The 22,457-nt window shown below is 35.4% G+C and overlaps 1 protein-coding gene across 2 annotated transcripts in view; it reads right to left on the bottom strand.

Moving 5' to 3' along the window:
• PLCE1 (phospholipase C epsilon 1) overlaps nucleotides 1-22,457 on the bottom strand; it is a 139,583-nt gene that overhangs the window by 96,208 nt on the left and 20,918 nt on the right. The window lies entirely within an intron of this gene.

The following is a 22,457-nucleotide window of genomic DNA, read 5'->3' as shown; positions in this document are numbered from 1 at the left end:
AGTAAAGTCTTACAGATATCAGTAGCAGAAAAACAGATCTACGCAGGGTTTGCACTTTTTCTTGCTGCGTGGGGCGGGTTTTTGCAAACAGAAATGGTTTTAATCACTGTGAGCAATCTTTCAAAATGTTCTGGTGTCACGTTCATTGCATTACTTCCAGCCTACGCACAGGTCCTCTATCTAATATTGGTTTAGTAGTCTTTTTCCAATATTTGTGCTAACACACTAATGAACTTCAGTCTGTGGCTTAGCAACTAAGTAATGTTTGCTTATTTAAAAGAGTCTAATGATCAAAGCAAGAATCTGGAAGAAATCTTTTCATTTAGCATACAAGGAGAGACTTGATTCTTTGCATTCTTGTACGCTGACTTACTGATTAATAATTTGTTTCAATGATCTGTGCTTTGTAATAACAAAGTGTAAACTACCAAACTAAAAATTAACATAGGGAAAGGGCATTATAACTGTTACCAGGACACGTGCTGAGAAAATTTTTATCGGGTTCTTCCCCATCAGTCCTTAGATGCGCCCAAGACACAAGCTGATGGCTTAGCGTCTATTTTTTGTGATTAATGGCTTATTTCTTATTGCCATCCTTCCCCACATATGAACAAAATACAGCTATCCATCAACGTGGCAGAAATCGCATCCAGTCCTACAACGCAAGCACACATGTGCTCAGTCAAATGATAAGAAACTGTTTGCACAGTCTGTGCACGCCACATGTCAGAGGCACCGGCACCCTCACCCCAGCACACATACATGTCAGCCACATAACCAAGCGGGGAAGCGGCTCCTGGCACAGGGACCTGCACACGGGTCCACTTCTGCCCTGCCATGGAAGTGAGGAGGGCTCAAACGCCCTGCGCTCCCGCGAGGTACCTGATCCTCTACAAACAGACGTTGTGAATGATGATGTAATTCTTTCATCCAAGTAACAAAACTGAGAACAGCAGAAGCTCCGATTCAGCTACTGAATTCAAAATTTGGCACATTTTTTACTGCTTATTTATTTTTTGCCACAAACCAGAAAATCCAATAAAATGCAATATTTGGTAAAGTACATATTTCTTAGCTTTAATTTTTGTATTAAAAATTTATTGGGGAAAATGGTAAAATTTTATGCAAAATATAATAATTTATTAACTAGTAATGTAATTCAATGACTTGAAAAAGAGCACTGACATATTTATTACCATAAAACAATAAAAAAAAAATCTTTCGCATGTTGACTATGACTTTTATAACTCAATTCCATTAGAAATACGGCTTCTGTGATTCATTACACAGTCAAATGGTGTCGTATCTATCTTTTTTGGTTTTTTCCTCCCCGCAAATTTTCCAGAATTTATATGGTCCAAGGCTTCTAGAAATATTAAGCCTTTACTTGAGGCTTTTGATCTTCTTTTCTTTGGTATACAACAGTTTTATGGACTCTGAGACTCTCAGTAAGAACACTGCTCATCTCTGCCTTTATTCAGAAAGAAAATGCACCCTCAGAGCACATGTTATCTGGATAGGATACGTGCAGACCTTTTCGTCAGGTAAGTGCCTGCAAGGCAGAGTGGGATGTGCGTATGACACACCTTTCCAAAAGATGTACTGCAAAATAGTGCACGGACTGTGAGTGTGACACACATAGCAGACATAATTAGTCTTTTTTCCTTGTTTAAAAAAATATTTAGTTAATGAAAATAATTTAACTTCTCAAAACTACAGCTACCTTACCAAATATTTTTAAAATTGGGTTCTGCAACTTATAAAGGCCTGTTCTGTTGCCTACACAACTAAAATTTCTTTCAGCTCCCAAAGCAAAGAAACCATTTGTTGACAGAAATAGGCGACAGTGTTTTGCTGGAGAGATTATACATAGAATAATGGCGTTAATCTCTTTTGTATAAAGTAGACTTCAGGGCACTAGCTGTCTCCAAAGACTCCGCGCTTCATATAACATTTTCAAATACTGTTTGTTTTGATGTGTTAAAGCTCTGAATGTGTTACTTCTGCTGCACACAGATGAGGTTGCGAAAAAATACAAACTCAGAACGCGTACATTCATCAGCCAATGAAGAGAACTGAAACAATCAGAATAGGAACATATCCCTCAGGTAACTGATAGGGAAAATCACCTTTCAGTGAGATTGCACCAGACAGTTGGGGAAACTTAATCCTGCCTGGGAGACAAGTTGATTCCAAGCCAGGGCTTACAGTTCATCCTGGCAGATGTAGTTATATCTATCTATATCGTTACCAAAAAATGATTACTGTAATTAAAAATGAATGTGAACCAAAAAGAGTAAAATGCAGCACTGAACTGACAGCTACCTGTCAAAAAACAATGATACACAGGGGCATATCGCTCCTGATTCACTTTTGCCTTCCATATCAAATTAAAAGATTTCAAAGCCATCTGGAGTCTGATGCTGCAGTATCTCACATGCTACATATTGAGCAGTAACTCACAAGAAACTGAGGACAGTATCTGGATCTAAAAGCGTTGCAATATTAAATGTAATTCAAATTTCTTTTTAAGTAGTGCAAAGTACTGATGCTTACAAGGAGTTTAGGGTGAACTTTCTTACCTATACCACTGTAAATAGCAAACATGTAAATGGTAACACTTATATGCAATTATAATACCTTAAGATTTACTTATACAATAAAACCATACATTCTAATACTTTTTTTCCCCCCATTATACTTTTAAGATAACAAATGAGCTAAATCAGGTACCTCCAGATACTAACACACTGGTATTCCAGTGAAAGTATACTATGGCTTTGATAGATTTTTTCTTTCTTCTATTTTTAAAGAGGTTTTAATGTTAAGTAAAAAGAAAATAAAAATTACTTGCAACATACAATTTTTCAGAATACTACAGCAGAAAAACATGTCCTCCAAATCAAAAATGAAAATTAACATTAAAGTAAAGATTAAATTCAGGAGGAATTGCAGCCTCGTAGTTTTATAACCAAGTCCATATTTGGAAAATAAATGGAAACAAAATAGATTTTTTGCTCTTAATAACATATACAATAAATCATAAAAACTTTACTTTAGAAAACCCTCACTTTTGCTTCTAGTAACTTAAAATGGTATCTGCAAGTTAACTTATTGATAACCTTCAGGCAATAAAACTTTCTTACAGTGACAACAGACATATTTACTTAAGATATTCTTTAAAAATAACTATAAGAACAAGTAACTCATGCTAGCCTTGAAACTGCTCCACAATTTTCTCTTATAATCTTTTCTTCTGTTTAATCATCACTACAGTTGCAAATTACGTTATGTCCTTTTCTCTACACACATTACTGCAGGTTTACTACGTAAAAGCGGCAGAAACCTAAACGCCACAGCCATTCTTAGCCCTACAGCTTATGACGAATATTCCCCCAAAATGAAGCTGGAGTTGACGGGTGCTGCTGTACTGGAAATACAGTTCACAAAAATAACTGTTCTGATTTCTTAAACTTACATGTATCCCTTCCCGCTTACTGTAATCTTTTATTTGTTTCTCTTTTCACATTTTTTCTGCCTCAGGAATTTAGCTTAGAACCTGGGGGCACGTTACCATTGTGCCAAACACCTAGCAGCTGCTTGACATATATGAAACCCAGAAATTGGAATTAAGAACAGAGCAAAGATTTTTGTTATTAGGAAGCAGGCTTAGTTTTTCTTACTTTATTATAATAATAAAGAATATATGTACCCAAAAAGTTAATTGTAAAGAACAGCCATGAAAAATTATGCTTATTGCTACTACACTGTAAAAATAACAGGAAATAGGCCCTAATGGGGTTTTAATAACTCACTGCGTTGTTTCTGACCGGCATCTGTCCAAACTCTTTCTAAAACCCTCCATTGATATGTCCTGAATGATCAAAATGAAATACTGAAATGTAGGAGGCGTGTATATATATATACACACATATGCTTGGTTAGTACTATACATTGCAGTCCGATTTCTTGGCTGTTTACCTACAGAGCATTTCTATTACAAAGGGCTGCCGACAGCCCATGCACAGCATTCCTGAGACACAAAGCCTTTATTTGTTGCACATTTTTAAAGCAATATTAAATGCCTGTAAACCAGAATGGTATTTTAACAAGTAATAACTCTCAGCACAGTATGTCTTGAAGATCACTTAAACATCTCCTTGGAAAACACAAAGGTTTTACAGAACATACGAGCCTAAACACAGTAACATCACAGGAAATGCTGCTCTTTCCAAATTTGTTCTGTTCCAAGAAAAAATTCATTAAAATGAGTAAATTCTGATGGTGATTTTTCATTTTTGCACTGCAGGTTTTTCAGAAGAAAACCCTCATTAATATTGACCAAGTGAAGCTAACAGTGATCTCTTGGAAGTCATGACCAAGGACTGTTCCAATCCCTTTTACATGGATTTATTCCACAACAATGTAATTCAAGTACCTATAGCACGGAATATGACAGCAGTCTGCTATGAAAAAAGCGCTTCGGGTAGAAACAAAGGAACATGTAAAGTGAATTTGGGTGGATGGGAGGGGGGCTGAAAGAGGAAACACACTTAACTGGAATAGGAATTTGCTCAGAACAAAACAATCAAGCATTAATGCACAGTTACTCAATACATCAGTTTTATGTCTTCCAAAATGGCACTCCAGCATCACGCTTTGGAGCATTTATTCGATAAAGTTTTAAAAAAAGAGGTGATGCTGATAGCCGCATCATTTTCTGAAGGATCTTGAGTTTTCTCAGATTTATCTCATTCAGGTTATGACCATATCCACTGATTATTAGCACATGACATTCCAAGATCACTGCTAAAGTACAAATGCAGAATAGATTAAGAAATGCTTTTTTGTAAAGATGTTGCCTACCTAGAGCCAGCACTTGTCACTGGCCAGTTTCTTCTAAGGATGCTGTGGGGTTGGGGTTTTTTTAAAACAAAAATGAAAGAATTTTCTCCAATTACTCCTTACTATTATCATCTTTTGAAAAAATGGTATTATTTTATAAGTGGAAACAAATTTCCTAATGAAATTTCTATTAATAATTACTTTTCCTAACACTCTTACCTGAAAAATCAGTCATCTAATTAATCTCAAAATACCACCCAACATTATTCTGTTTAAACAAGAGCGAGGCCATAGCCTGAGGAACATTTCTTTCAGACATAATTATTTTGGACATAATTATTTTTAACATTTATCCCTTGATCTAGTTCACTGTGAGAGAACCAGTCACTTAATTACTCTCTGAACAATGCTAAGTTGCTAACGACTTTATTTTCAAAGATGTTGGAACAAACAACTGTCAATTGGAATCTGCAGAAATGCTGAAAATCAGACCAATCTATGAAAAAATGTCTGCCACTGATCTGGGATTTAAAGTCAGGTCCTGTGAACTCATACAGATTTCTAAGCCAATACAGAATAATTACTGACCTTGGTTTTAATCTAGCTCGTCTTTTCAAAAAGAATTCCTGCTCTGCCAAAATAGAAATGAATCACACTATTTTGTACAGTCAATTCTCCACTTTTCATTTACAATTATCTTTTCTGAGTAAACATCACAGGTACAAAGACACTCGGACAGTGCTCTGAAGGCGAGCTCCAGAAAAGCCCTGCAGCTTTCTGACCTAAGCTAGCTCCAAATAAATTGGCCATTTCTCAGCACTGTGTTTGCCAGCGATCCCATTTCTGAGAAGGCTTACTTGCTTCTGCGTGCTTATTGCTCACAGCACTACAGAATCTAGTTATAGCGCTTCCTTCATCAGCTTCCTCTCTGCGCTCTCAGAAAGCTCAGGCATCTCTGCAGGGAAATTCACTACAAAATTTGGTTAAGACGACAGCAAGGAGTCAGGCTCTGTACAGATGGATGTTTGTAATGTCAAGGGAAAAAACACAACTCTCTTAATAAAAGAAAACTTTAAAAGCTACAGCAAAAATGGTCGTATTGTATTTTCTATCGCCACTGCTAAAGTCACTAATTCAAATTTTGAAAAATATTTTAGCCTAATTGCAAGAAAATGTAGATGCAATATAAGCCTAAAATAAAAAAAAATTTAATATTGAGCAGTAAGTTAACAATCATCTGTATGCAACTTCATTATGACTCAAACTTCCCCTGCAAAAAAGTGAAATCTTTGGCAAAATTGCAAATACGTACAAACAATATATTTTTTAAACAAATTGATAAATTTATCAGAATTTTCTTTTTTTTACAATTTTACACCATCTCTCTGTTTCAGGACAGAATCTTCATGTTACTATGCATTAATGGTTCCAGTATTGGGTTCAAATGTGTATCACTGCAAATGTTCTGCACTCAAAAAGATCAATCAAAGATTGACAATCCCTACATAACTTTCATGGAAGAAAAAGAATGGGGTGCCACAAGTTTAACATGTATAGTTTTCTGATTTTCAGGAAGAAGGAAATCTTTAATTCATGGACTTTCTAAAACCTGAATCTGTTGTAACAATTTCTGATTATGTATCAATGATGAGAACTGAAATACACTAAATACTGAATGCACCTCCTATTATGTCTACAACAGTGTATATACCTGTCTTTCTTTATATTATGTACTTAAGTTTCTCGAGATGACATGCCAGAGCCCCATATCTCACACAGTTATGCAGGTTGTTCAAAGCTAAAGGATGTTACTGTGTTAGATAGAGATGATGCTGTGAACAGCAGAAAGGTCTGCTCTGTCAGGACTAGCTCTGTGTATCGACATGTCTTGTTCACCTTAGCAATCAAATAGGTGAGAACTTTAGAAATGCTTTTGAGACGTTGAACTAATTTGAGCATTTTTCTTAGTATTTTTCAGTGTTTGGAGTACAAAAGCTAGACATTTAGACTGTTAGAACATTATCTTCTTGGTGGCACTTGTCAGCTTGTGACCAAATAAGCACACACCAGAACAGCTGATCAAATTTTTGGCTACGTGTCTTACTACGTTCTGGTATTTTACAAGACCAGTAGGGCAAGGGACAAAATGTGTGGTCAATTAAATTCCATTCCTAACTTACTATTCAAGATGAAGTGGATGATGTCAAATATTCATCCAAAAGCTTTAGTACTGCCACTCAAATTTGCATGACATTCACTACCTATCCCAAGCTTCCCTGATTTCTTGTTTGTCATAATACTCTATTGCTGAGTTTCTCCTTAGGTACACTGTGGCAAATATGGAAACAGCTATCTGGAAGCAACTACAGTTTTGCAAGTTGGGGTCAAACTCAAAAATTCCCACGAATCCTCTCCCAGCATCTCATGATCCATCTTTTTTGGCTAACAGACAACATTCTTAAAGTATTAACAACCATCTCAGATTAAAATAAAATAAAATAAATAAAATAAAATAAAATAAAATAAAATAAAATAAAATAAAATAAAATAAAATAAAATAAAATAAAATAAAATAAAATAAAATAAAATAAAATAAAATAAAATAAAATAAAATAAATAAAGGGTTACATATCATGATGCCTTTCTTCACACTCAACAGTTTTTGGAGATGTATTTGCACGTCACCCTACCGCTGGCTCTGCAAGCCAAGGACTGCCCTGCAAAGCAGAACTGATAGGGTTTCAGCAATGGCAATTGCCATCGGGCCTGCCTGCAGCTTTACCAACGGAACTGCCATCACCTGAAGGGACTTCTGCTGAAGCACAGCCATTTGGTGCAGGTTTGCATTTGTGTTCAAGAAATAGCATTGTTTTGGCACAGTGTGACACAGTCACCATCCGCTACAGCGTGTCAGGATGACAAAGAATAGCCTTGGGAGATCTGGTAATCTGAGCTGCAGTAGCAACTCATCAGCTAGAAAGCTGGAGCTATAAACACACATTCGCACTGAAATATATGAAATTGTGCAAAGACTGTTCAGAACATCGGGGGTTAACAGTGTTCTCTACATCTTAAATTGCTCCTATCTTGCTCTCTATGTATTTTCACATGGTGCTTAAACAGAATATCTTGACTGCCGAGATGCTAATTTTCGTAATGGAAAAATTCCTTAAAATACCCTTGACTGCTGAAATGCTGTTTTGTATTTGAAAAAACGCCTAGAAAATAAGAGAATACCGTGCCATGGTACAATCTGAAGTGGACCCCGTGACATACTAGGAACACTGTTACCTTGGGGCGGGAGAGGAGGGTGGGGAGAAAACCTTGCTCAAAATAAATACACACAGTAATCAATACCGCTATAATTTTGCCCAGTACTTGACAAATGCACTATTCACTATAGGGTGGTTCAGGCACGTTCAGGGTGGTGTGGCTCACAGGCGTTGTTCATCTTTTGTCTGGGACACTATAAAGAAGAAAACTAGGAACTACTTTGAGAATACAAGAAATGGAAAGGTTTGGTTACTGCCGCAGCAGACCAGCACGGAAGCATCAGAAAAGACAAAGGGGAAGATTTCCAAGTAGATAGCTGAGGTAGAAAAAAACTTAAGTGTCATTGCATTGAGGATGCTTTGAATGCAGTCAACAGAAGGAGCAGGTAAAAGAGGAAAGCAAGGAAATAAAGTAAAATGAAGTAAGGTCGTTTAGGGTTTTTTTTGCGTTGTGTGCATTTTTTCAATGCATTTAACAAGATTGCGATTTTTATAAAAGAGATATGCTTGCATAATTTGCAATTTTAGACAGTGAGTAAAAGCAAACACTGCATGCTATGCCCTCACTGCCCAGAAACTGGGGAGGGACGGACATGGATGGGGACAGGGGACATGATGCCAAGCTTCAGTCTAGCATATACTCTCACTTTCTCCTTACAATAGGAATAAATCTACTGAGTCAAAAGGAAGTTGTTCTCCCCAGGGCAGGGTGTGTAAGACTGGCAGATGAGGTGCGTGCAGAAAAGTCTGTCCAGTCCCCTCCCACATCTGAAGGAAAGAACACATCACAGGAAAGGAATAGTGGTCTTCAGGCATCTCTTCATCACAGGAGTCAACGCTTGTTCCAGCCTACTCAGGACAAACTCTAATTTGCTCATGGCTTTTCTAATAACATCTAGTGTTACTGTCACTGTGGGTGGCCCAGATATTTCCTTTTGCTTTTCTGTAAATGATCTTCAGGTTCTAACAATTTAGATAAAATACTGCAGTGACCTGTCCCTTTTGGTCACCCTCCCAGCAACTGTCTTGTCAATATCCTCTTTGCAATGTCTGTTCTCAAAGGCTTTTCAAACTTTCGCTCTCTCTTCAATGACTAGGAATATGTGGATCTTTACAGTGCCAGGACAGCACACAAGACAAAGTACCATGCTACAGAGCAACAATGTGCACTTATTCAACAGCAATTTTTGGTGTGTACCAAATTTTACACAGTAAGTTGTAACTGGGCAACATGGCTCAGAGCAGCAGAAGACACACACGAAAACGGCCGAGTTCACCCTGGTAACATGAGGAGCTGTATCAATGGCAGCTGGAAGGTTGCCAAAAGAGTGAACAAGCACAGATGTGCCCAAATATTAACATTCATTACCCGATGTTCTGTGAACTTTCTACAGCTTCAATTGCAATTAGAGAATGTGCATTACCTCACCAGCCAATACTTCTTATGAATTGCATCCTGTTAAGGATGAGATCATTTCAAGGAGCAGAAACTGAATTTAATGAGGATCAAACCATCTTGCAGAGGCAATCCCTAAGCATAACTCCCCATTCTTCAGAAATAATATCAGGCATCCCCATTCAGTTCTAGTATATGACCAATGTCTTTACTAGGGAAATCTCTTCATTCATCATCATAAGAAAATAATGATACAGTTTTAAAAAAAACAAATACATTTGAGAGTTGTATTTACTTATGACCAGAAATTGTAAGAGTAGGCCCGAACTTCCAACAAGGTGTCATTTTCACTTTTGATAAAGTTTTGTTGCTATTACTTACTAATTTTCCATTTCTGTAAGGTAACAGTACTAATTATTTTAAAAGCTGTTACCGAACGAAAGATGGACTTCACAGATTTGGAAGACAGAAAAAGCGGTGTGATATAAATGGGGCACAGATTTACCACAGCATCTCCACCCCCAGAAAGTCCTGCTCCTAAAGAATCAGCAGTCGAGTGGAGAAGGAATAGTAAAATAGCAAATAGTAAAATTCTCATGGCAGGCACTTTAGATCCAAATAACTACTAAGAAGAATCACTTTAAATTATAAAACAGAGGCTGACAATAGACATCAATTAACTGTCATTTGAAATATTGTTTGTCAGTACTTGAAATTTCAATTTGATTAAGGAGAAAATGAAAGGATGACACCAAGCACAACACAGGAGCTCTTCACATCCCTTTTCAGCAATGTGAAACAATGCCACTGCCAGTGAAAGAGACTTCTGTAATCTTACCCAGAAAAGGCCAAAAATATCACTTTATGGTCAGGTGGGTCAGCTATTTATATTTCTATTGGCACAAAAGTATATGTGAAAAAATATTTTTCTTAATAGTTATTAATTATTTGATTATTAAGTTCTCTTGCTAACTTCTTCAGTTTAAATCATGATTTTTATATTTTTCTAGTACTTCTCAACTTAGTATCCTGAGATAAATATCTGTTAACTGTTCTACTCTTGTCAATTCTTCATGCAGCCAGTATTCTCTTTATATTTTCTACATGTGCGCTTACTTACTTCCTCCAAACTTTCATCAACAAATTCACTTACAAACCATATGATGTCTTTGTAACTAAATGAATTAAATATACTCTATTCAAACATCTGTTTGAATCAAACTTATTCTAAAAGTAACTACCCATTCTAAACATAATTGCTAAGCTAATGCACACCTTTATTTATTGAGAAGATGATAGTTTTACTAGTCTGATGTGGGTCACGTCTTTGAATACCTGATCACATGGTTTGGAATTTCTTGAGTTATCAGCTTTCAAAATTGTCTACTGAGTTTTTAACATAAAAGTATATGCACCACACATGCTCCTGTTCTAAAATCATATTACTTTTTTAAAAAATATATACCTCTTCCTGATGAAAAACAAAGATATTCCATTCATATAGAACTTCTCATCTGTGCTACAAAAAGCTTTTAAAACAAGATGAAACTAGCGGGTTGACTTTTCAATAGAGAATAGAAGTTTTACTGTAGATAAGTACATTATCTAAAATAGACAGTAATTAGGATTATAACTCCATGTCAGAAAGCAGACTGAAATAATTCACAGTCAATCCACTTAGATGTAAGAATATTGAATATGCCATGATCAAATAATTTCAACTCAAAAGATGAACATTTTCATTGTAAATTCCACCTTTTCTTGTAGGTCTTTAGAACATCAAACTGTAATGGGATGCTACTATCAAAACTGATCTCTGAGCTTTCCAAAGGCAAGTAAAAAATAGCGAGAAATACTAACAGAAGCCACCGAAAAGTCTACTTAATAGATCTTTACAGGCTTACTTTCTCAAAGGTAGACATTAATTAATTATTTTAATTAGGTCATTACAGGTTTCAAACAGGCATCACATTCACCTTTTTCACACTGACAGTGTGACTGGTGCATTCAAGACAGATGAATGCTGAACATCCAACGCAGAGGAACCAAACAGCCCCCTTCCCACATGTCTATTTTTTTCAGCTATTATTCTATACGCAGAGCAATAGCAAGTCTAGATTTTTCTCTAAGAAACAAACAAATAAACAAAAAACCACACACACATCACACAGGCAGAAATCCATATGATTTTGTACCTTACTAACAACCGTAATCTTCCCATTTGAGGAAAGGCTTCCACAGAACTCATACATTTAAAAATAACTGTATCTCCACACGCGTGAACTGATTATTTAAACAGCTCAATGACAAGCTTAATTGCATATTTCTGGACTGCAAATTGACAGTAAGTTTGAGGGGTAACCCACAGCATACAAAAAACTTATGAGATCTCCTGTCAACAAGACCATCCTAAAAACAAAGAAAGAAACACAAGACCTAAAAATAACGCCTGTTGAAGATCATGTCTCCCCAGCTCTTAAATGTTTGGTCTGTCATCCTCTTTCTACAATCTTACCTATTTGCCAACATTAGCTGTAACTACTTCTGCAAAACTCTGGCTTTACCTGTTCTTTTAAAGTCTTATTTTAATACATATACTTCCATAACTGATTCAGAAAGCATACAGTCTATTCCATTTCTGTGTCTCTGATATTAAAAGTCAAAAGATAATCACTGGTAGGGGTTAAAGTTCAGAGCACTGGTTAATTCAGTTTTTACACAGTGTGATGTTGTATCACTGCAACTAAAGGAACTGCTTAGAATTGCTTATGAAGGTCTCGAGCTTAGACTAAACGTGTCAAAGCCCAAAGACAAAGTACATGTAATAAAACTGTCTTTGTATTTATACAATCACTATTATTTGTACAAAGATTCATATTGGGATTTTATTGAACTACACATTTTGGATTTATATTGAAAGAATACTAAAATCGTCTTTCCAAATCTATCAGAAACAGTCTACAATTTAGATCTACAATAAGAAACATAAGTATCACATAAACATGTAGTACAACAGAACTCTGTCTGTATCTCTAAATATTTTCATTTATAATCAATTGCAATTGATATTGTTGTAAAAGATTAGTAGCATATTACTACAGCTGTAAGATTTATACATCCTACCCATGGCATACAGCTAATAAAAGAGCAACTTGGAGCATTTTCTTTAGCACCGGAAATCTAGTTCTCAATTTCTAATTTTGTAGACACTGAATCCATGCCTATTTGTTTGCTTGTTCTTCAGCTGTTGGGTTCATAGGGTCACATGAATAATTATAAGATTATTTTGGATAGTACTTAGGGGCCAGGAAATTCTCAGAGTTTTCATGACTGAATTGTTTAATAGACTTTTAGGTCAGGCTACAGAACATGATTTCATGAAACAAAATAACTTTGTTCTATAAAGAGGCATTTTCCACTTCAAGGGTTTTTTTAATTACCTAGAAATAGAAAAGGCACCATTCCTTGCCCAAAGTAACAGCAGAATATTGATACTCTGCACTTAATTTTTAAATGACATATTTAATCCTTATTTATTGATAAAAAGTGAGTCTTCATTCATCTCTGCTCACAATGAACATCTAATAACTTTCCTAAAAAATGTTATTAGCTGCTAAGGAAGACCATGCTGTCTCTATAGAAAGTATCTAAAGTTTAGAAAAGTTTAAGATAAGAAGACAGCATGAACAGGTAATACACAATACAGTGACCGGAAGAAATAATTTCCTTTTTTCCTTGTTTCCAGCTGTTGTGTTCAAATGCTGCCTTAAACTAAATAATTGTCCTGCAGAACACAGTACATTTAATTTGCACATATTATTTTTATTTTATGACACAACTTTGATGATAGATACCTAATACACGCTAATAGCCAAACTTAATATATTAAGACAACTGCATACTAGAGTAAAACTGTTATTTACCGAAGCAACTGTTACTTGGAAGAGTTTTTGCATTTCATCCAAATCTGCTAAAAAGATGAAATGATGGTACCACTATGATTACATTAAAATTTATTAATTTATTTTGCTGTCTCCAAATGGAGTTTTGGAAGCCAATTCCAAGTTCTAAACATGGGACAATGATTCATTAATTGTATTTCCAGTTAAGTTCTACTTGCCTGAAATGCACAAAACAGATCATCTAACGTTCTGCAATTTTCAAAAGTCCTAATTCCTTCATCACAGTTAAAAGATTTTTTTTTTAAAGTAAATATGCTTGCTTTAGGAGACTGAGTGAGAAAATGAGTGACCGAACAAGGTAGCAGCAATGAGAGAGCATTAGTACAGTATTTAAATTACACTTTTTAATTGTTAATGAAGTAAATATGATTCTGCAGGACTAGAGTATATGTTCTCCTTTCTTTTCCCACTAGAGTGGAATGTCACTTGAGGCTTGATTTTCAGAATTTAAGGCATCTGGCTTAAGACCAGAAGAACAAAAATATTTTAAGTTAACTTTCCTTATTCTCTGGGGATTGTTAGAGACCCAGGCACTACAGTTTAGTCGTCATGAGATTTATTTTGCTTTAGCATTAGCTTCAACTAAACTTTGTATATACAACAGCTTCCTTACCAAAATTCATAGACACTCTGCTCAGTGCAATCTTTTTTATAAATTGCAATTATGTTACACTGAATTACATGTGTAAATGACCTATATATATGCTTAACCTCTCAAAATGAAGGATAAAACTTTGATTCCTATTATGAGCTTCTCTTTCATACCGCCACACCACTTTTGAAAAAACTTTGACTCCTTTATCTGTAATTACATATGCCCAATTTAGCATTTTTTAAACTTTTTCAAAAGCTTCATCTTGGTGAGAAATAGCTTCAACAGCTTTGGGAGAGCTGAGTACAGATTTGTTTAGAATTAACTGCACTAAGTTTTCACATACATAATAAAGTATTCATGTACTTGACGGAGTAAAATTTGTAGTGGATGTTTCAGTTAACTCCCAAGCAAAAACGGTTGTTTGCTCTCTCATTTTAAATAACTATCATAGAAGGACAGAAAAACCTTGAAAGCACTGTACGTTTCCATAAAACTCTAGTAGTAGCGTAACATTTTACTGAAGTTTCAAATACTCTAAACTTGATAAGTACACTCTTAAGATCTTCAGAAGGCATTTTTGTCACAGTAGCATCATTCCAAGAATAAGCAGGAAGCCTTTTTTGTTCAAATAGTGCTATGATAAGAATTTGAGGTGGCATCAGGGACAAAAAAAAAAAAGAAAAAAAAAAACCAAACTTAAAAAAATCCTTTATAAAGGTTATTTAGATCTAGTGGATCTTTACTGTAGCACAGAAAACACAAGCAGAGATGATTTCCAGAATCTTACTTCCTCAGCAGCATATCGAGGACAATCTATTCCCATGGTAGGTAAAGTTTTCATATGCTTTTTATAACAGCGGTCTCATCAAACTCCAAATCTACATAAAATATATAGACCTATTATAATACTAGCATAGAAGATGCTATGGTGGAAAAAAGTAATTTCCATCCAAGACATATACTTCTAAAATCTATTTTAAAATTGAGTCTTTGTATTCCAAAAGTTACTCTACAAACTGTCCTAATACGTTCTTTTACATTTAAACCTGCATATGAAGATTTATCTATCAAAGACCATATGAAAACAGAAAATGAAGCAATGATGGAAGTTTAGTTTCTTATCAAAATTTAAGATGGAAAGTTTTGGCACTAGTTTAGTATTATTAAAATAACTGATACAAAATTGACATTTTTTTAAGAGTCACAGCCTCCCTCAAAATTAATAAAGAAAGGGGGAGTAAAGATAGCAACAAATACTATTCCATAAACTATGTTAAGATGGTTTTGACAACTCTGCACCCTCACTACGTACTTGACAAACGCGTGACTGTAATTTAACATTTCAGTCTAGTCATTCTTTTTTTTTTATCTCCTGACTGGCAACCTGTGTATTTACTTTCTTCAGGGGGTGTTACTCCTCTGGACTTACTAATACATCAATGAAAGCCCATATTCACACACATGCTATGTATCAATATGGTCATTTAATAATATTTTCTATCTGTACAGCTCACCTTTTCTATCACTGTGTACACAATTTAAAACAGGAATTTTATCTTCCTATGCGTTTATTTTGCTCCTTGGAAAATAAGTCCCACAGCCTAGCACTGCCAGACATTATCACAGCATACGTGACTTTTAACATTATTCATAATGTACCAACCTTCAGTTACCTTTTGTTTTATCACTTCACAGCAGCACAAAGAAAAAAGCAGATATTTGAGCCCTTTACTGAAAACCTCAAAGCTTTGTCATAATGTTTCCAGCCTATTTGCTTTTAACATAGTAAAGCTACAACTCTAAACTATAAAAGCATCAGGGAGGTAAAACTCCTCCCGCTGTATAAGTGAAAATATGACAAGTTGTAACAGAGGTACAGAATTTGTGTTCATTAAGTATAACCATCACAACTCACTCTTACTAATCATCAGAGCTTAAGTACAAAAAAGAACATTATTATGTTATTTTTACAAGTAGGTACTTGGATTCCTCATTAACCAACCGACACAATAAATTGCTTGGGCCAAGTCAAAAGCACTGTTCATAGTTTAAATTCCTGAAACATAGTACTTTACTGGAAGACTAGTCCAGTACACTTGAACATTACACAATTTTCAAGTTTTTCAAATATTAAAGAGTAAAACATATGTTTGAGAAAAGGAAACTTCTCTCACTATCATCACTAGTGTATAGTGAGCTGCCTGCAATTTTAGTTTCATGTGCATATGATGGGAGAGTAAGACAAAAGAATATTTTTTGTGTTTATAAACACGTACATAATAATAATCAAATGTCATCCTGATTGTATTTCTACTGAACATTTTTCTACTGATTACAGTGGGTGAAGTGATAGGTACAGAAATTGCTTTCATTTCTGTTCTTCCTGAATATTCAAAAAACCAAATCTTATATATTCACTTTATGATTTCAACATACTTTACTAAAAAATAGCACGCATTTTCTATAAATCCTTGCTGTACATGCACTATTTCTTCATCAATTTACAGTAACAATGAGGTATTCATTGGAGGTTTTAATGCCGACTTCATTAACTGTGTCTAAGTATTTTATCAAAACAACAAAGTAAAAAAAAGAAAAGAGGTAATTATATTACTTCGTTTATAGAGTTAGAACCCAATACTAAGCAAACAAGTAGACAGAAGTTCATCCAAGTTTTATAACTTCAAGTACTAAAATTCTGTAAGTGGCTTTACAGTCAATTAAACACAATAAGCTAGCAAACATTCATGTGCAGTATGCCTAATTTAAATACAAAGGAAACAACACAGACTTTTAGAAATCAGTAATTGTTTACATCTGCAGGGTAAGTACTGACTGAAAAAGAGCACGTTCCAGTAAGAAATATCTTGCTTAATATACCAAGAATATATTTTTCTGCAGCACTACATTCTTCTTTCTGAAGAAGGAAAGCCTCCCTGTTATTCCTGCAGTAAGAAAAGCTTTTTTATATTTTATATTACATGAACCATACCTTTTCCCCCTGTGTTTCACCGTATCCATATCCATATCAACTGGTAGGAAAAATGACAAAACTGTATAGAAATTTAAACAAGTAGACACAAGCAGAAACTGCTAGTTAGCTTTCAGCAATACAAGATGACAGTCTGTTCTCGTCTACAGAGACTGCCTAAGAGCCTGGAGAGAAAAGACGTACATTGCCAAATCTTAATCCCGTCGCTGCATTTCACATGGTGCTGCCTCACCTCTGCAGCTCCTACAAGTCTACTTTTCCAACAGTCAGTGGAAATCTGTTCATTGTAAAAACTCCCTAAGCATTTTACTTTAACCACAGACACAAAGATAATAAAATCTGAAATATTTAATATTCAATTTTGCTGACATACTGGAGTTTGTGTTTACATTACTGCCAATGAAATGATGCAATGCTAAATTTATCTGTAAGCACTGCCTTAGACTCCTTGTACTGTATGAATTTACAGAAAAATATTTTACAATGTTAGCAATTAAGTAATTTCTAAAATGTATTTATAAATACAGAAAATAATGTCACTGGCATCACGTAAATTCATTGTAAGTAAAAGTAAAATAATTCTTCCCACATTAGATTTCTCATCTCTAAGCTACTAATACAATTATATTACTGCAGAAAATATACAGATTAATAGGAAAAAAACTCTGAGCCAAATTATATAAACACAAGAAGATAATTTCTAATTGCTGTCCTCTTGAAACAGTTCCCAAGCATAGTGCTGAGGCTGCTGCACACTGTTCTGCTCTAACGCTGCAGATGTCCTTTTCTATTGACCCACCCAGTTTCTTCACAAGGGGGCACAATTTAGACAGGAAAGGCCTGTTACCCAAGTAATTTTTGCAAACCTAAAAATTCCAAGGGTGATTGTATGCCACTTTAAGAGGGTCGCAGAGGAACACAAAGTGGATGAAAGAGAATTTTGTGTATTGCAGGAACTGAAATAAACTGCCTTACAAAACCATTTTCTTCAAGATTAAAGTACAGATGAAGGAGCCAACATGGATATACTACAGCACACCGGGTATTTTGTGGCTTGATGGCCTTACACTCCTAAGGAAGACTCCTTAAAGTGGGTCACACTTCAAATAAACTTGAATAAATCCATATCTGGTAACCTGGGTAACTTTATCTCAAAAGTGGGCCTTGTTACTATTTAGTTTACCCTCAAATACTATTCTTGAATAACTTCATTGGTGGACAAACACTGATTGAAAAGCAATGATAGGTGAGAATAACAAGTAACGGAAGAAAAAAAAGAAGAAATGTGTGATAAAGGTAACGATGATAAAGGTAAAAGTAGGAGAGCCACTGAGTAGCAGAAAAACTGCAGTAAATGTGACAGTTGCCTATCTTCTGAAAAGATATTTTAAATAACGTGACTTGCCCCTTACAGTCCTTAAAATACTTTACCTTAAAGTTATGGAAAAACTAACACAGAACAAGAACTATGAAAAGATAAGCTACAGTTGCACGCAAGCGTGTCGGGAAAGTAAATAACATGCAAAACATCCACCTAGCAGTAAAACCTGATAGCTTCCTTCAGTGTCTCTTACAATAATTAACAGACAGCAAGGGGTACCTGGCAGAGACCATTGTTCATGACTTCTCCTATCCACAGAAAACAGAGGCAATGATTTCTGAAAAAACTATAACAAATGTTTTAATATTATTGTACTAACAGTACTTATCAGGACTATCATTATTAAATATAAGATGTCACCTAGAAAGTAATCTAAAAATAGCAGGAAATAGCTGAGTTAAGAAAAAAAAAATTCACAAAACCTTGTCATTAAACACTCCAAAGATCAGTACTTTACAGCCATTTTAAGTACTGTAGGCCCTGGCATTGCAATACAGTTTTCTCACTGCTCCAGAACTGAAAGAAAATTTCACATGCATGTTTTTGTTGAAAAAGACCTTCTGGAATGCATTCTATCTGTTTTTCTACAGAATGTTTACTTTTAAAAATAATGAAATATCATACAACTACCTGTGGAGAACTGTTCTTTAGAAAAAATAATTTGTCTATTTCTAATCACTGATTTTCCGGTATTGCCTTGACATTATTACACCTGCTTTGGTACCCAAAATTCTCTAATACAAATTTGTGGTTTATTTCCTCAAGTGCTGGAAGCCAGAAGAAATTTCTTACCCATTATCTTCAGGGAAAAAGTACTTTTGCTTGACAAAGCAAGACTACTAGATGTTCTTAAATTTGGCTCTTTCTTCCTGTAAGGATTTGTGTTTAGAATACAACCCCTTTTCATGGTATCAATACTGACAGAAGTCTTTACATGGAATTCCCAAGCATGAAAAGACAGGGTAAACACCTCTTCCACATACACCAATTTCATTACATTATTTGGAAATAGGGATCGATCAATGACATTTGAGCAAAAGAGCAACATAAAAAGTATACTGGAAGGAGAGTCTGTGCGGGTAATCAATGAAAGCGATAGTTGTAGTATCTCCTTTGCCTACTTTATGCCAAATGATGAGCGTGTTTCTAGGCAGAGCAACAACGTAGTAGGTAGATACACTCCACTTTCTGTTTTCTAGCTACTGATTAACTCTGCTGAGAGGCGTCTGTGAAAATCGAGAATCTTTGATAGGGACATCTCATAAAAATATTTAAAGATATTTCTCCCACAGAAAACATGTTGGATACACTTCCAAGCACACTGAGGTTTGCAGCACAGATGAGGTCCTCAAAGAAATCCCCTATTATTATACGTGTGTTGCATCTACAAGTTACAAAAACCACCTATTTATTCTTCCTTAGCTGGCCTGCCAAATGTTTTACTGGAACAGAGAGAAATGCCTACAGATGTTCTACCTGCTAATATCTAGAAAATGGACATCTTACATGACAAGTCTGTTCATTTCATTGAAACCACTTTCTTCAATAATAGGTAGCCCCGCTCTTACATGGGAGATACTAATGAAGAGATACCCATCTTTGCTATAATCATTCTAGTCCCAGCAGCAGCTTCTATTTCCACTGTAAAGCAGGGGAACAACAATCATTCTGAATTAAGCAACTAGGGAATATAATAAAGTCTCGATTAGCACTTTTAATTGCTTTTCTTAACTACAAGAGAATTTATTCCAAGATAAATATGAAGTTTGTTGGCAAACATCTATGGGCATTTAGTTCATAAACTATTGACATTTTCAAGTCTATGGACATTCAAAAGGACAAAAAGGACATTAAAGGACATTTGTTAGCAAAATGGTTTTGAAAAAGGTAATCGATAAGAAACACGACTAAAGTAAAAAATAAGGGCTTAAAAACATGCAATGGATTTAGCTAAGCAGTTCTAGAATCTGTAGCTTTACTTATATATTACATGCCACTAAGGTTCACATTCTTTCATAACTACTACTCTACAATCGCTGCAAAAGCGTTCTTTGAAAATTTAGAACAAAGCAAAAGAAGTAATTTGAACTGAAAATTCCTAACTCCTGGAGTCCCTAATAAAATCTTCATTCTAAGTGCCTATGACCACGTCATTATCCAAACAGTGTGAACCCTGATACCATCTAGTACAGAAACTGCTTTACTCTTTTAAGCTTCTTTAATGTGCAGCATGATCCACTATGCAAAGAAATACTTCAAGACAGCCAATCTCTTCTTGGCAGTCTCAACAAAAGAAAAATCTAACAGATTTGTTCAAATACAATTTAAGTGCGCTTCTGGCAGATAAACAATGAAATTCTCTTTCCTCTTTGGGGACTTATGGTTTGTGCAGAAGAACAAAACACTATCTAAATTCCATGTATAGTTTGGTAATGCTCTCTATCAGTTGAATTTAAGATCATCATGTCCCCATGGTCCTGAAAATATTCTTTTCTACACAAACAGGCTTGTCGAACTAACTAAATTCACAGCACCCTGAAATGCCTCCCTAAACAAAACAAAAAAAAAAAAAAAAAAAGGAAAGACTGTGAGAAGAAGGTTGACAAGCCTACACCCATTTATGTTTTCAGGCCTGAGCTGTTTCTAAGATCTCATCAGGAACTCCCAAGTGTCGTATGCAGGACACAAGGCAAGTATTGACATGCCTGAGCCGGTCAGGAGTCAGGCACCAGTAAGACATCCTTAGCTCACTTAGTCTTAGCACAGGCTTAGCAAGAAAACCTGTCCAATACACTTTTCATGTATTTTTCAGTGCCACAACATACAGACCTAATAGCATGAGAAGATTTACAAGAGATTCCACTCATCTGTGGAATCCAACAGATGAACAGCATTGTTCCCTCCAACCCACATCAACAGCTTTTTTGTTATTTGTTGTTCTTGCAGTCCAAGGAAAAAAAGCTATGTTTTCTCAATAATGTCAAGAAATTTTACGTAAACAAACCACTGCAAATTGCCTGAGGGATAACAGTTTAGAGTTTATTGTGTCAGCACATGAGGCATAAATGATGCAACCTGCTTTAGCAGAAGATGACATTCTCCCCAGCTGCAGGATTTTCTTGACAAAAAGGTGAAGGTGCACTATTACTCAGCTTTGTTCTCCTTCCAAAGAGAACAAACCATCTCTGCAGAAGACTGACTATATGACCTCTTAATTAACAGCCTGTCATTTCTAAAATAGCTTTAATTTCACAGCGACCTTCTTTGACACCGTTAAGAGCAGAAAATTTGTGTTATAGCATGGAAGAAATCCTACAAATCATTAAATACGCATCTCATTAGCTTTCTGCTTCTCTGTATGAATGGAACTGGGGAGAGCACATATCTGCAAGGAACTGTATTACAGCATACGGCTTGGGGGAAGAAGAAAAAAAAAAAAAGAAAATTAAGACAACATCCAACATATCCTCTTTGGTCTGCTTGCCAAGTCTGTCCCAAAGCAGAAAAACCCAGATGCAGAACTCTGGTGTTACGAGTTCTCCCACGTACCTTTCATGAAATTTGTCTGTGTAAGTTTGTCCCAAAGGGCTTTAGCTTCTTAGACATTTTGGAACCTGTGTCTGTACCAAGACATGCATTTGCAATACGTTAAGTACTCCAGTCCTTTCACTGAGAAAGTATGAGCTATGCTTTGTGTGTGAGCTCCAGCAACTTATGCTTTTCATCACAAATATTCTGTATGATTTGATCCAAACCATCCCTGGAAAGCGCCTCCTCGGTGAAAGGAGAAAAACATTCCCATGAAAAATTATTTCCTCCAAGAACATAAATGGGAACTCTCCAGCTCATAAAATTACTGGTAAAGAAGAAGGAAGACAAAAATTCAGGACACCATTTTAGAAGAATTCAGAAAAACAGACTGAAGCCTAGCTTGCACTTTTTATACCTGACAAAGACCAACTGGAAAGTCTGTGTTAAAGCCTTGACAGAAATGTCCATCACTAAAGACCATAT

The sequence above is a fragment of the Chroicocephalus ridibundus genome, chromosome 6 (assembly GCF_963924245.1).
Source record: "Chroicocephalus ridibundus chromosome 6, bChrRid1.1, whole genome shotgun sequence".
NCBI classification, from domain to species: Eukaryota; Metazoa; Chordata; class Aves; order Charadriiformes; family Laridae; genus Chroicocephalus; species Chroicocephalus ridibundus.
This window is presented reverse-complemented; position numbering and strand designations above follow the sequence as displayed.